This window comes from Podarcis gaigeae (genome assembly GCF_964106915.1).
Source record: "Podarcis gaigeae genome assembly, chromosome: 14".
Lineage (NCBI taxonomy): Eukaryota > Metazoa > Chordata > Lepidosauria > Squamata > Lacertidae > Podarcis > Podarcis gaigeae.
In genome coordinates this window covers 22,058,529-22,071,246 of record NC_139690.1, presented here as the reverse complement: position 1 = coordinate 22,071,246, position 12,718 = coordinate 22,058,529, and the positions used below count along the sequence as shown (strand labels likewise).

Genomic DNA, 12,718 nt, shown 5'->3' with positions numbered 1-12,718 from the left:
CCCAGTATATTGGCTTCAATGAAGTCAAGCCAGATGAAGCCTATCAGGATGTCCTGAAGGCAACACAGACTTTCACTGCTTGTCCTCCGAGCATGAAAATCACAGGTGCTTTGGCTTCAATTCACGGCTAATGGCCATTGGTACACCCCTGATATGGCATTCTGTCTCAGGGTTTGGAATCATGCAGAAACAACATCATGAATGTACTTAATTTCTAATTTTATCTATTTTTCTCTCCCTCCCCAATCAAAAACAAACAGCTGTTGCATTTATCAGATGTAGAATGCCCTGCACTACAGCCATTCCAACCTAGTAATTACATACATTCCCAGGGACATAATTTGCTATTATATATAGAGAGATATATAATAAATAGATCGGTCGGTGCTTTAAGCGCTGGCCAAGTAGCCACAGGCGAGAAGGAATTGCACGAAGGCGAGTGCATGAAATTCCACAAGGGGAACACTCAGTTCCCTCCTCTGCACCAAGCATAGACTGCGGTGGGTTCTTGCAGGAGCGGTGTCCTTTTGCTAGCCCCCAGCAGCAAATGGAACTGGCTGTGGCTCAGCAGTAGAGCCAGTTAGAAACTCAGATATATTAGCTAGGCGCCAAATGGCTCCTTAAACCAGGATTACAAAATGCCTAGTTGCCATTTTGGGGGCAGGTGGCTCGAAAGTCGCGTTTTTCGACTTGAAAAATCCTGAAATTTTGGTTCCTGAAATTCATTCTAGTTGTGCAGATATCAATGATAGAATTCTACAAGATGTGTCGCTCGTGTGTGGAAAAAAATCAAGATCCAAGGACACCCCCCCCCAGGCATGCACCACCAGATGGTGGAGACGTCAGGCATCATCCTTGTGTCTGGGCATCTTCACTTGGTTGCAAGTGGCTGATAGCCAGGTGCAAAATAAACCTGGCTCCTGGCAGATATCAAACGTTAGCTAGAGCACCCACTTTGCATCCAGCAGTTCCCGAGTTCAATTCCCAATTATCTTCAGGAAGAATCCTGTCTGAAACCCCAAAGTTAACTAACCCCCTTCTTTCCCAAACAGACTAAGCCTCTTCATGACAGGCACCAAGACTGAGCCCTGAGGTTCAGCCATCCCCAAGGGGCCAAATTATGATCACTGGCAACCACTCCCAAGAAGAATTGGATTCCTGCAGTGCAAGACCAGACACTCCAGAGAGAGGTTCAAATCATCACAATGTGACGTCATGGTCTACGGTATCAAAACAGCAACCAAGAATTAACAAATGAATGGGAAAACATTTTGCCTACCCCGTCAACTTTCAGATATAGTTCAACTTCCATAACTTTGTAAGAATGTAAGAAAAGCCTCTCTGGATGAGACAAAAGGCCCATCTAATCCAGCATTTCGTTTCGCAGAGTTGCCAACCAGATGCCTATGGGAAGCCCACAAGCAGGGAATAAGCAACAACTCCCATCAAGTCCTACAAGAGTTTAGCAACGCAGTCAGAAACAGAAGCAATGCTATCTCTCTAATGTCATTTGTGTTAGCAATGTGTAGTGTTTGGTTAAAAAGGGGGTATTGGTCATGTTCATTAATTGATGTACAGTATTAACTTCTCCAGTTCTTTTTTCTTTTGCGGGGGGGGGGGGAGAGGAGCTGTTCTTGGCACTTACTGTTGACGGATATAAATACTAAACAGCAACTGCTGCAAGCTCAGTTGGAATCTTGAAGCTCTGTAGCACTGCAAAGTGCCCATTAGCAATATTTAAACATACCACTTCACCCATCCTTAACTCGTGAAATGTTTTCCTCCAAGTTGCCAGTTTTTCCACCTTCCGGAGACTTTTTTGTTTTGCACTTAATTTTTTTAATTTGCAAATAAAAAACATAAAAGAAGAAAAAGTAATAAAAGTATTATTAAAAAACACTGCCAGCTGTTAATAATAATAATAATAATAATAATAATAATAATAATAATAATATTCCATCAGTCCTGATTTAAACATACAAATTAAAACAGGCCAGTCCACTGTTTTGTTTTAAGTGAGGTTCTGGGTCTCCACATTTCTCTACTTGCCTAAGACCAGCTAGATCGATCTTTCTCTAACTCACCCATGTTCACCAACAACCCATGGGCATCAACCCCACCAAACTCAGCTTGTGAAGTCTTCGACAGGCAGGCCAAGGAGAAAGACACAGAAATCCTTTGCAATCCTACTTTATGGAGCTGGGCAGGGATTACGGAGATGATGTATGTGAAGCATTTTCAAACACTCCAAAGTGCTATCGAGAGGCTCCACAGCATTCATTCAGGACAATTTAATCAATGACAAAGGCTAACAAAGTGTCCAGGAAGAAGGGAACACACAGGAGGCTCTTTCAGGTTCAGAATTCCAAACTTCTTTCCCACACTTGTTCAAAAGAAGCCTTTCGCTTCAAAAAGAAGGAGAAAAACTTTTTTTAAAAAGAAAATGGGAAAAAAGAAGGGAAGTCCCCTTTTGCAACCAGCTAGCCACCACACTGTTCAGGCGCCTCAAACAGAGGGACTGACTGTGAAAGCAGATGGCCCAGTTGAGCAACAATCCACATCCTCCCCGTATAGGTTAGATTAGCAGATTTCTGAACAACAACAAAACTACTGCTTTGCTAGTACATCCTGATACTGTGTGCATTCAAATTTCAAGAATGCAATGTTGGAAGCATCGTGTTTTGAACAAATCCTTTTTTTATTGGAACGACAAAAAATTAAAGGAGACAGAGAGGAAGCTCATGAAAAAAGAAAACAGCTACCTATTACGACAGGTGAATTAGCTGGAGGAACTGCTTGTATTTGGCCCAGTGTTCAAAATTAAGACAGCTGCCAGGTACATTCTGCACCAGGCAATCAAACACTTGTGACCAGGATGGCACCTGACATCTCCACCATCTGAGGATCATTGGATCTGGAATGTTTTCACACACTAATACCACATCTTGTAGAAGTCTATCAGTTGTATTTTATCTGCACAATCAGAATGAATTTCGGGGGGGGGGGGTTGCTTTTTCTGTGCAGCCTGAGCAGAAGCAGTCACCATTAAGAAAAAGAGATTGGAATAGGCCAATATAAAGCTATGGTTTTCCCAGTAGTGATGTATGGAAGTGAGAGCTGGACCATAAAGAAGGCTGATGCTTTTGAAGAAAAATTGATGCTTTTGAATTATGGTGCTGGAGGAGACTCTTGAGAGTCCCATGGACTGCAAGAAGATCAAACCTATCCATTCTTAAGGAAATCAGCCCTGAGTGCTCACTGGAAGGACAGATCCTGAAGCTGAGGCTCCAGTACTTTGGCCACCTCATGAGAAGAGAAGACTCCCTGGAAAAGACCCTGATGTTGGGAAAGATGGAGGGCACAAGGAGAAGGGGATGACAGAGGACGAGATGGTTGGACCATGTTCTCGAAGCTACGAACATGAGTTTGACCAAACTGCGGGAGGCAGTGCCTGGTGTGCTCTGGTGCATAGGGTTACAAAGAGTCGGACACGACTAAACGACTAAACAACAATATATATATGGACTCTCCCTGGATCAAGTGACTTTTCTTCTTTAAGGTCTCAAAGCTCTTCACCTAGATCAGGATTATCATCTGAACTAGCCAAAGTTTAATTGAAAATCGATTAATAGTTATGCCATCATTTGAAAAATAAGACATTAAAGCCCTCTTGCCCCCAAATGGCAACTAGACTTTACATTTTGGCGACTGTAACCTTGGTTTAAGGATCCATTTGGTGCCTAGCTTATATATCTGAGTTTCTAACACTGATTTGGCCATTATCTGCTTGGGGTGCAGTGGGCTCCAGGATTTTTCCTTAACAGGGAATTTGCCACCAGTGGCCAACAACCACAGTTGCACTTTTATTGAATAAAACAGTTATATGCACCGCCTTTCATAAGGACAACAAAGAAGTGTATAAAACACTACAATAAAGTTACAAAATTCAGAATGAAACAGCAGCTGCTGCATCTCCTTGCACTCCTGTAAGTCACTGACCTACTCACTCGGTCATGAGATGGTTACCCTTTTCACCTTTGAAAAGTACACAGAACTGAAGAACGAAATTGGGAAAGTGACACTTACCCACTTCCTCTTTCAGCTCTATGCACTTTTCAAGACAGGATAATTTGACTTCTATTCAGATCCCTTGGAAAAGCAAAGTGCATGTGTGAATTCTGTCTGTCTCTTGGGGTAGGGACAGATTAAGGGAAGGAAAGGGGGAAAGTGATCAGAGTGGGTGTTGTTCACTGAAGGAGCGTCTCCTCCCCCATCGTTCTGCCCGGACACTGAGGTCCAGCTCCGAGGGCCTTCTGGCGGTTCCCTCACTGTGAGAGGCCAAGTTACAGGGAACCAGGCAGAGGGCCTTCTCGGTAGTGGCGCCCGCCCTGTGGAATGCCCTCCCATCAGATGTCAAAGCGATAAACAACTACCTGACATTCAGAAGACATCTGAAGGCAGCCCTGTTCAGGGAAGTTTTTAATATGTGACATTTTAGTGTGTTTTTCATCTCTGTTGGAAGCCGCCCAGAGTGGCTGGGGAAACCCAGCCAGATGGGCGGGGTACAAATAATAAATTATTATTATTATTATTATTACTCAAAAATCCAAATATGCCCACGGGCCTGAAAAGGCTCTTGACTCCTATGCTAGGTCAAACAAGCAGGCAATTCAAAAGACCCATTAATAACAACAAATGGATGCCAACTGCAAATACTATATTAGGCATGATAATAGGTTTTTAGCCTTTTTTAAAAAAAAGTAAGTGCAAGTAAAACAAACATGGTAAATTAGATCACTCTCTAGGCAGGGCATCAGAAAATTTCCCAATGCAAACTACGTATTTTCCAATACAAATTAGGCCGATTTAAGTAGGAATGTTTTCCAACTCAAAATTTTCCAAGAAACCTACATCAGGGTTAAGCACTGCTGGGACGTAGAAAGCTGCCTTAAACAGAACGAGACCATTGGTCAATCTAACTCAATAGTGCTTGGTGTCCAACTTCCAAGAGACTGTGATCTACTCACACGATTAAAATCTGGTAGTGATCTACCGCTTTGGGGAGGGGGGTTCAGGTCAAAGTTGTTGTTGAGCTTTTTTAAGAAAGGGAGGAAATATTCCTTAATTTAGGGGCTAAGATCAAATAATAAAAAAAAGGCACTCACCAAGAGACCGCTAATGAGACAGTCAGCCTCGCTGCGAAATCTCCGACTTCCGCTCTAGCAATCTAGAGGACAGGGAGAGGGGGAAGGGATGGATGGAGGAGCCAGCGATCTACCATGATCTACCAAAACCTCCCAGGGATCGACCAGGCGATCAAGATCGACCTGTTGGACATCCCTGGTGTAGACCAAGCATTCCCAAACTGTGCACCATGGACCACCAGCGGTCTTCAAGCTCCATTCAGGGGGTTCGCAGCATGCCCACATCAAATATTCATATTGATTTTTGATTATATTTAAATTGCTTCTTTTGTTTCTTATATTGCATTTTATTGTATTGCAATTTGAATTCTATGGAATGCAAATCATAATACAATATTACAATATAAGCAATAAAGACACCATTAAAAATCAGGTTGAAAAATCATGAAGCAGTCCGCCAAGACCATCAGCAATTTTCAACTGGGGGGGGGGGGAAGGTTTGGGAACTACTGGTCCACACCAACGTTTCCAAACCTGCTGCCCTCCAAATGTCGCTAGACTTCCATTATGGCCAACCATTGAGCATCTTGGCTTAGCTGCAATGTAAAAGGGCACAGTACTGTGGCACCACTAGGTTTGGGAAGGCTGCTCTGCACAATGTCCATTCTCCAAGCACAATCTCCAATCTCCAGACTGAAATTCAGTTTAGAGGAAAGCCAAGGAAGAGGGGACATGATCAGCGTTCGAAACTCGCATTGTTCTAGGCGCGTTTTGTGACAGGGAATTTCATTAATGCAAGCAGTTTCTGAGCTCTGGGCACAGTACTGAGCCGAAGATTTCAGATTAAAATTGCCACTGCACTGCTGGAAGAAAAGGACCTTTTTCTGCCTCCCCACTTCCAGCCACTCTCTGAAGACTGGAGAATGGACTCTCAAAAGAATATTAAGCAGGGTGGGTGGGGAGCATGGCTTTGGGGTTTTTTTGTGTGTTTTTTTTTGCAGCCTTCAAATGAGGAATAGGCCATGAGAAAAATGAACATAATATTTTAGCTGCAGTTCATTCATTTCCAGCTTTGTCTTTTTGTTATAAAAAAGTGTGCCTAGACGCTCCATTGTGGCGCCCATAACTAGGTTTGAGGTGCCATTTAGCTCCTGGCTTTCATATCTCAGTTTCTAACACTGGAATATGATAAGTTTATAGAACTATACGTGGCATGGAGAAAGTGGACAGAATGAAGTTTCTCTTTCTCTCTCTCTCTCTCTCTCTCTCTCTCTCTCTCTCTCTCAAAGCAATAGAACATGCGGACATTCAAAGAAGCTGGATGTTGGAAGATTCAGAACAGATAAAAGAAAGGACTTCTTCACGCAGCGCATAGTTTAAACTAAGGAACTCGCTCCCACAGGAGACAGTGATGGCTAAGAACCTAGATGGCTCTAAAAGAGGATTAGACAAATTCATAGAGGAGAGGGCTATTGACAGCTACTAACCATGATGGCTATGTTCTGCCTCCAGTTGCTGGAGACCCGCTGGGAGAGTGTTCTTGTGCCTGGGTTCTGTTTAAGGATTTCCCATTGCAGCAACTGGTTGACCACTGTAAAAACAGGATGCTAGACTTAGATGAGACATATGCCTGCTCCAGAAGGCTCTTCTTAAGAGACTCATAGAACTGCAGACATGGAAGGATCCATGAGGGTCATCTAGTAGAACCCCCTGCGATGCAATGTGGGGCCCGAACCCACAACCCTGAGATTAAGAGTCTTGGGCTTCAAGCAGTCCCTTCCCCGCAGTCATCACTTCCCTGTTCCTCAAGAGGAAGCTAAATGTTCAAGCAGATGATCAAGGCTTTCGCAATGACTATTGCGTCACATCTAATTTGTAGGAGAGAATTTTCTAAAGAGGTGTCAGGTGTGCGTGCAGGAGCCAGGCCCTGTGACCAATAGGACTTTGCAGGACTGGGGCCTTCCTAAGTTTGTTCTGAAGAGGCAAGGCATGGGCCCATAGGTGAGGCCGACTGGTAACTCACAGCTCCTGGTGGCAAGAGCTGGGAAGGGATATAAGGTGAGTATTTCCCTTCGGCTCTTTGCCACAGCAACACGCTTCCTGCCTTGGGCTTCTTGTTTCCTGATCCTTGAACCTCGGCTTCTTGACTCCCTGCTTCATGATCCTCAGACCCTTGACTTCTTGACTCCTTGATTCCTGACCCTCAGACCCTTGGCTTCTTGACTCCCGGCTCTCTGGCCCTCGGACTTTTGGCTTCCTTACCCCTGGCTTCTAGACCCCCCGTTCTTGCTCCTATCCTGCCATCTAGCCCCCGGTCCTGACGTCCCCTGCTGGGACTTCAATTGCCCATGAACCGGACTGTGACAAGGGGTCTGAAGCTCCACCCCACCCTAAAACTGGCCTGTCTCTGGAACCACCCATAGCTCAGGGGTAGAGCACTGGCAGATGCCTAGTATTGAACCTGGGAACTTCTGAATGCAAAGCAGGTCTTCAATCACTGAGCTGTGGCTGCTGGTTTATTATTTAGCACCTTCAGCATACAGAGCAGAAGAGCACAAGTTCCTACTCTGAGGAACATACAGTCCAAAACTTGGCACAGGGTGTCAAGAGAAAGGGGTAGAGAGAGCTCAGGAATGAGATATACCAAGACATTTAAGTTGCCCTTTTTAAGCTTTTACTACTGATTTCCCCTGCATTCCACACAGCACAAGACATACGCAAGAAGCAGCTTCTGAATAAAATAGAAGGAACCGATTCAGGGCCTACAGGCTCCCCTCCCTTTTCCAGTCATGCCTGCATACTTTGCATAGATTCAATATTTTCAAAAGGACAAAGAACATGGTCTGACAGCCGAAGAAGGAAAGAAGAGTTTGGAGGCGCCTCGTGAAGCACAAGACTTCCTACTGGATGTAAGTCACCACTGCGCTGCCAACTTCAGAACAAGGTCCACTCACTCAATTCAGCTGCATACCAGCAAAGACTGGGTTCCAGATTTACTGTGATGTTTAGCTGGTGATATATCACAATGTTGAAAACCAGACCTCGTTCAGCCCTACGCACGATCAGAAACGACGTTTTCAGAGTACCTGAAGGGCAGACAGGATTCTTCCCCCAATCATGGAAAGCAGGACTAACTCATCCATGCCCCCTCCAGATGTTGTTGGACCACAACTCCCATCATCCCTTACCAATGGGCATGCCAGCTTGCGGGAGTTGAGAGTCGAAACACATTATAGGAATAATACAAATTATAGGGATTTATATTCCATTGGAGCCTTAGATACACTTTATGGACAGTGATCTTGAGGTAGTAATTAACTCGATCACTGCAGCAAAAATAGTAAGCACAAAAAAACCTGAATGGAAAGAAAAACCCTCACCTACTATCTTTGAATGAACTGATTTGATATATGGTTAAGTTAACCTACTAAGGGAGACTACAGGCTAGCCAACCTAATAAATTTAGGGAGAAAGAGGTTCTTCTCAATGTACTGGAATAACAAATGCAATAATATACACTTATATGTTTAGTTATTGCAAATTTTGTCACAGAGGTATTGCACAACTTGAAAATAAATAAAAGTACTTTTTTTAAAATAAAAAAGCACAAATCATCATGTAAACAGGCTTATATATATGACACGATGTATGCATGTATTATACAGGTCCCAGTGAATGCAGCAAAACTCAAAACCCCAGAAAAATAAGAAAGGGGGGGAAGAGGACGTAAGGCAGATGTGGGGAACCTTGGGTCCTCCAGATGTTGCTGAACCACAACTCGCATCATTCCTGGCCATGTTTGCTGCGGCTGATGGGAGTTGTATTTCAGTAATACCTGGGAAGCAAAAGCTTCCCCAAAACTGACTTACTGGAACAGCAGCAAAGGGTCTGATGAAGCCCCCGATTATGTCTAACATGTATTCCTTAAGGGCCCAATTTGCTCCAGGGGTCAGCAGCTTCCACTTCCTACCAAAACAGTAGATAAATCCAATTAAAGAGCAGATTAATCCTTAGAGAAGCCAAGGAGTCCTCATGTACAGTGAACTCAAGCTCAGTTTATTTAGTCTACAGGCCATAAACGTCAAATACAGTGTAGGATTAATCAAGACAACCACAGGGAAAACAACACAAAAATTATACAGGCGCACACATAGTGCCTTTTACGAGGAGAGTATGACAAAATATGTTAACTATCAGAAATAGTTAAAAAGCAGAATCTATGTGGAGAGGATACTTAAATTGATAATGCATAAATAAATGCACTGTATACTGAATATGAAACTTAAAAAGAATGTACCACTGGACAAGTTACTGTAGTTTTTGTTGTTCTTGTATTGACATGAGAACCAAGAAATATTACTGTATTTGGATTTAAGAAAAAGGAATAGTTAAAAAGCACAGACAACTTTTAACTCTGGATTCATTTCCCCTTTAATAATAGTGACCTACTTTTGATTGCTACAGAACGGAATCTGGCTATATTTTCTGTGATCCGGTGGTTGGCAAGTGTAGAGAAAGCAGTGCGGAGATAAAACTTAGGATAATGTAAATAAATTCTGGGCGACATTTTAAATAAATGTTAAAATGAAAACACTGACTGGGGAAGGGGGGGGAGAGACCCTCAAAATACTACAATTGTTTGACTTTTTCTACTTCTAAGAAGATCCCATTAATGTTTTTAATGCAGTGTTGCAACATCTCTCCCTGCTCTCCAGAATTTACTCCTGATGCCAAACTTTCATCCAAAATATATCCTTAGCAAAATGCGGGGGGGGGGGGGAGAGAGAGAGAGAGAGAGAGAGAGAGAGAGAGAGAGAGAGAGACGGACGAACAACTACTCATCCTAGCAGCTGCTGGAAAGTACCCAACCACTTCGCTTTTCCGGAAATCCGGAATGGCAACATCATTCTCCAGTTCTACTGCCAAAAGGAGATGTAAGTGAAACTACGCAGTTGGCATTCTCCCTACAGCTTGTGAAGAAAGCAGAGTAAATATTGCAGGATTAGCGTTGCAAATGCCTGTGGGAACTAACGTGAATACAAGTACTTATAAGGTTAAAGGGGGGGAAGAGAAGAGAGGCACCCACGGAAACTTGAATCTTCCTCTCCCCCTCTTTTCACTTTTCTATCGCGTTTATTTATCACTATTAAAAAATGCCACAAAGTCCTGGATAGCTTGGGGGGGGGGGGGAGAGAGAGAGCAGCCCACTTCTGACATTGTTTCCATGAGAGAGTTGGGCCAAAGGAAGCAACAGCTTTTTTGCTCCTTTGTTTGCGATAGCCGGCTTCTGCTCGGCGACGAAATTAAACAAGCCAGCTTGCTCGCAAGAGAACTGAGTGTTCCCACACAGCGCTTACCCACCCACTCGATATCCTTCAGTGGAAGGTCTCAGCAAGGACAAAGGGATTCGAACACAAGCTTCCTGGAGGAACGGGGGGGGGGGGGGGGGAGTCCGCACCAAAACTTCCCAAGCCAGTCAGCCGAGAGCACAAATAAGGACACTTGCGACTGTGCCATCCTCCAAAAGCAGTGTGTGTGTGTGTGTGTGCGCGCGCACGCGCAAACACATACTGACAGCCACAAGCATAATTTTGTATACGTTGATACCAGGGTTAGAAACTCATATATATAAGCTAGGTGCCAAATGGCTCCTTAAACTAAGGTTACAGTTGCCAAAATGGAATCTCTACTTGCCATTTGGGGGCAAGAGGGCTCTAAAGTCTTATTTTTCAAATGATGGAGTGACTATGGTTGATTTTCAGTTAAACATCTGGCTAGTTCAGATGACAACTTTGAGCTAGGTTGAGCTTTGAGACCTTAAAGAAGAAACGTCAATTGATCCAGGGAGAGTCCACATTTATATTGGCCTATTCCGATCTCTTTTTCTTAATGGCGACTGCTACTACTCAGGTTGCACAGAAAAAGCAATCTGGTTCCTGAAATTCATTCTGATTGTGCAGATAAAATATAGCAGATAGATTTCTACGGGAGGTGGTATTAGTGTGTGAAAACAGTCCAGATCCAATGATCTTCAGATGGTGGAGATGTCAGGCGCCATCCTGGCGCCCAGGCATCTTTGCTTGGTGCTTGGCTAATTTTGAACACTGGTGGGTGGGGCCAGGAGTAAATGTAGGTGGAGCAATGAATAGTTCATTTACTTGTGCACAGTAAGCTGGCTTCTACACGCCCTTCCAGGTCCACCATCCAGGCGAGTGAACATCATTACCGGAGTTCAAGGACACATTCCAAGAGGGCAAAAACACTGCAAGAAGGGTGTGAAGCCAAGTCAGTTAGGAGCGTGACCTGAGGAGATGGGGTGTGGTTGGGGTGAATCCCAAGGGCCAGCTTCACTCACCAAGCCCAAGGTTCCCCATCTAGAATAATAATAAAAGGAAAGGCATGATAGGACTCTGCCTTGTGGTGCTTCCAATTAAACTGTATGTGTCTTCTGGCTTTGCCACAGTTGGAGGATAAGAGGCATGTCAAAAGATGCAGAGAAGGTGGTGGCTTTTGATGAGGGCTTGAACGAAGAGGTAGAAGTGGAATGGAAGCATGGAAGGGAACCAACTGGGGTGCGATTGTGGAAAGGAATGAGCAGTGGATGGTGGTGGTAAATCTGGGGGAATCAAAAGTTCAAGTGGAAATGAAAAGCAGGCAGGAGAGCCAAGCATTTGGGAACATTCTGCTGGGTATTGCGCCCCATTCAGAAGACGGACGAGGCAAGTCCAGAAGGGACACAAACCTATTAAAACCCTGGAAGGTTTTCAGACAGGGGTCCCTCCCAGCCCTACCTGTAGACGCCAGGGATTAAACCGAGTGCCTTCTGCAAGCAGCACTTGTGCTCAACCACTAAGCCACAGCCTTTCCCTACAACTTTTCAAATAACCTGAACCCAAGCCAACAAGGAAACATAGGGAGTGGCCTTACACCAGGCTGGACCATCTAGATCAGGGTTATCTACTCTGACTGGCAGCAGCTCCCCAAGATTTCGGATAGGGAGCATTCCTAGCCCTACCTGGAGATGTCAGCATCTGGAGCAAAGCTGATGTTCCACAGCTAAGCTACAACCCCTTTCCTGTCCCTCCTCTGTTAATGCTCTCCAACATCCAAGCAGGGTAAACAGGAAGCTCCCTTTTAAACAATTGAACATTTATACTTCCCTTGTTTTCCTTACTGAAAGAGCAGGCAGTTCCCCTCCAGGCATGCTGAAGGGAAAGATGATGTTTTCCTTCTTTGCAATCCAGGCTTATTGTCAGTAGCCCCTGATATTGGCTCTTCAAAATTTTGGGGTGGGTTTGTTTATTTTGCAATTTTGACAAGGAATTGAGAAACACACTTTGCTGTGTCCACTTTTCCATAATACCTAAAACCCAATTCCCCTAAAATGAGTTGTAACTCTTTCTTACTCAGTTTATTTCACGCCTGTTGGCCCGGAATTTTCTGTCAGAAAATTTCAACCTTGTGTTGAGCTATTTTTAAAGCTTCTAGCCCACAACAGACTATTGACAAATGTGTCATTTCTGCTGAAGCCTGGGAAACACTTCTAGCATCTTGCCCAAACCATCCTTTGTTTG

The 12,718-nt window shown here is 44.1% G+C and overlaps 1 protein-coding gene across 1 annotated transcript in view; it reads right to left on the bottom strand.

The window, feature by feature from the left end:
* The window catches only part of IGF1R (insulin like growth factor 1 receptor), a 179,120-nt gene that overhangs the window by 141,991 nt on the left and 24,411 nt on the right, over window positions 1–12,718 (bottom strand). The gene's annotated exons all lie outside the window — the stretch shown is intronic.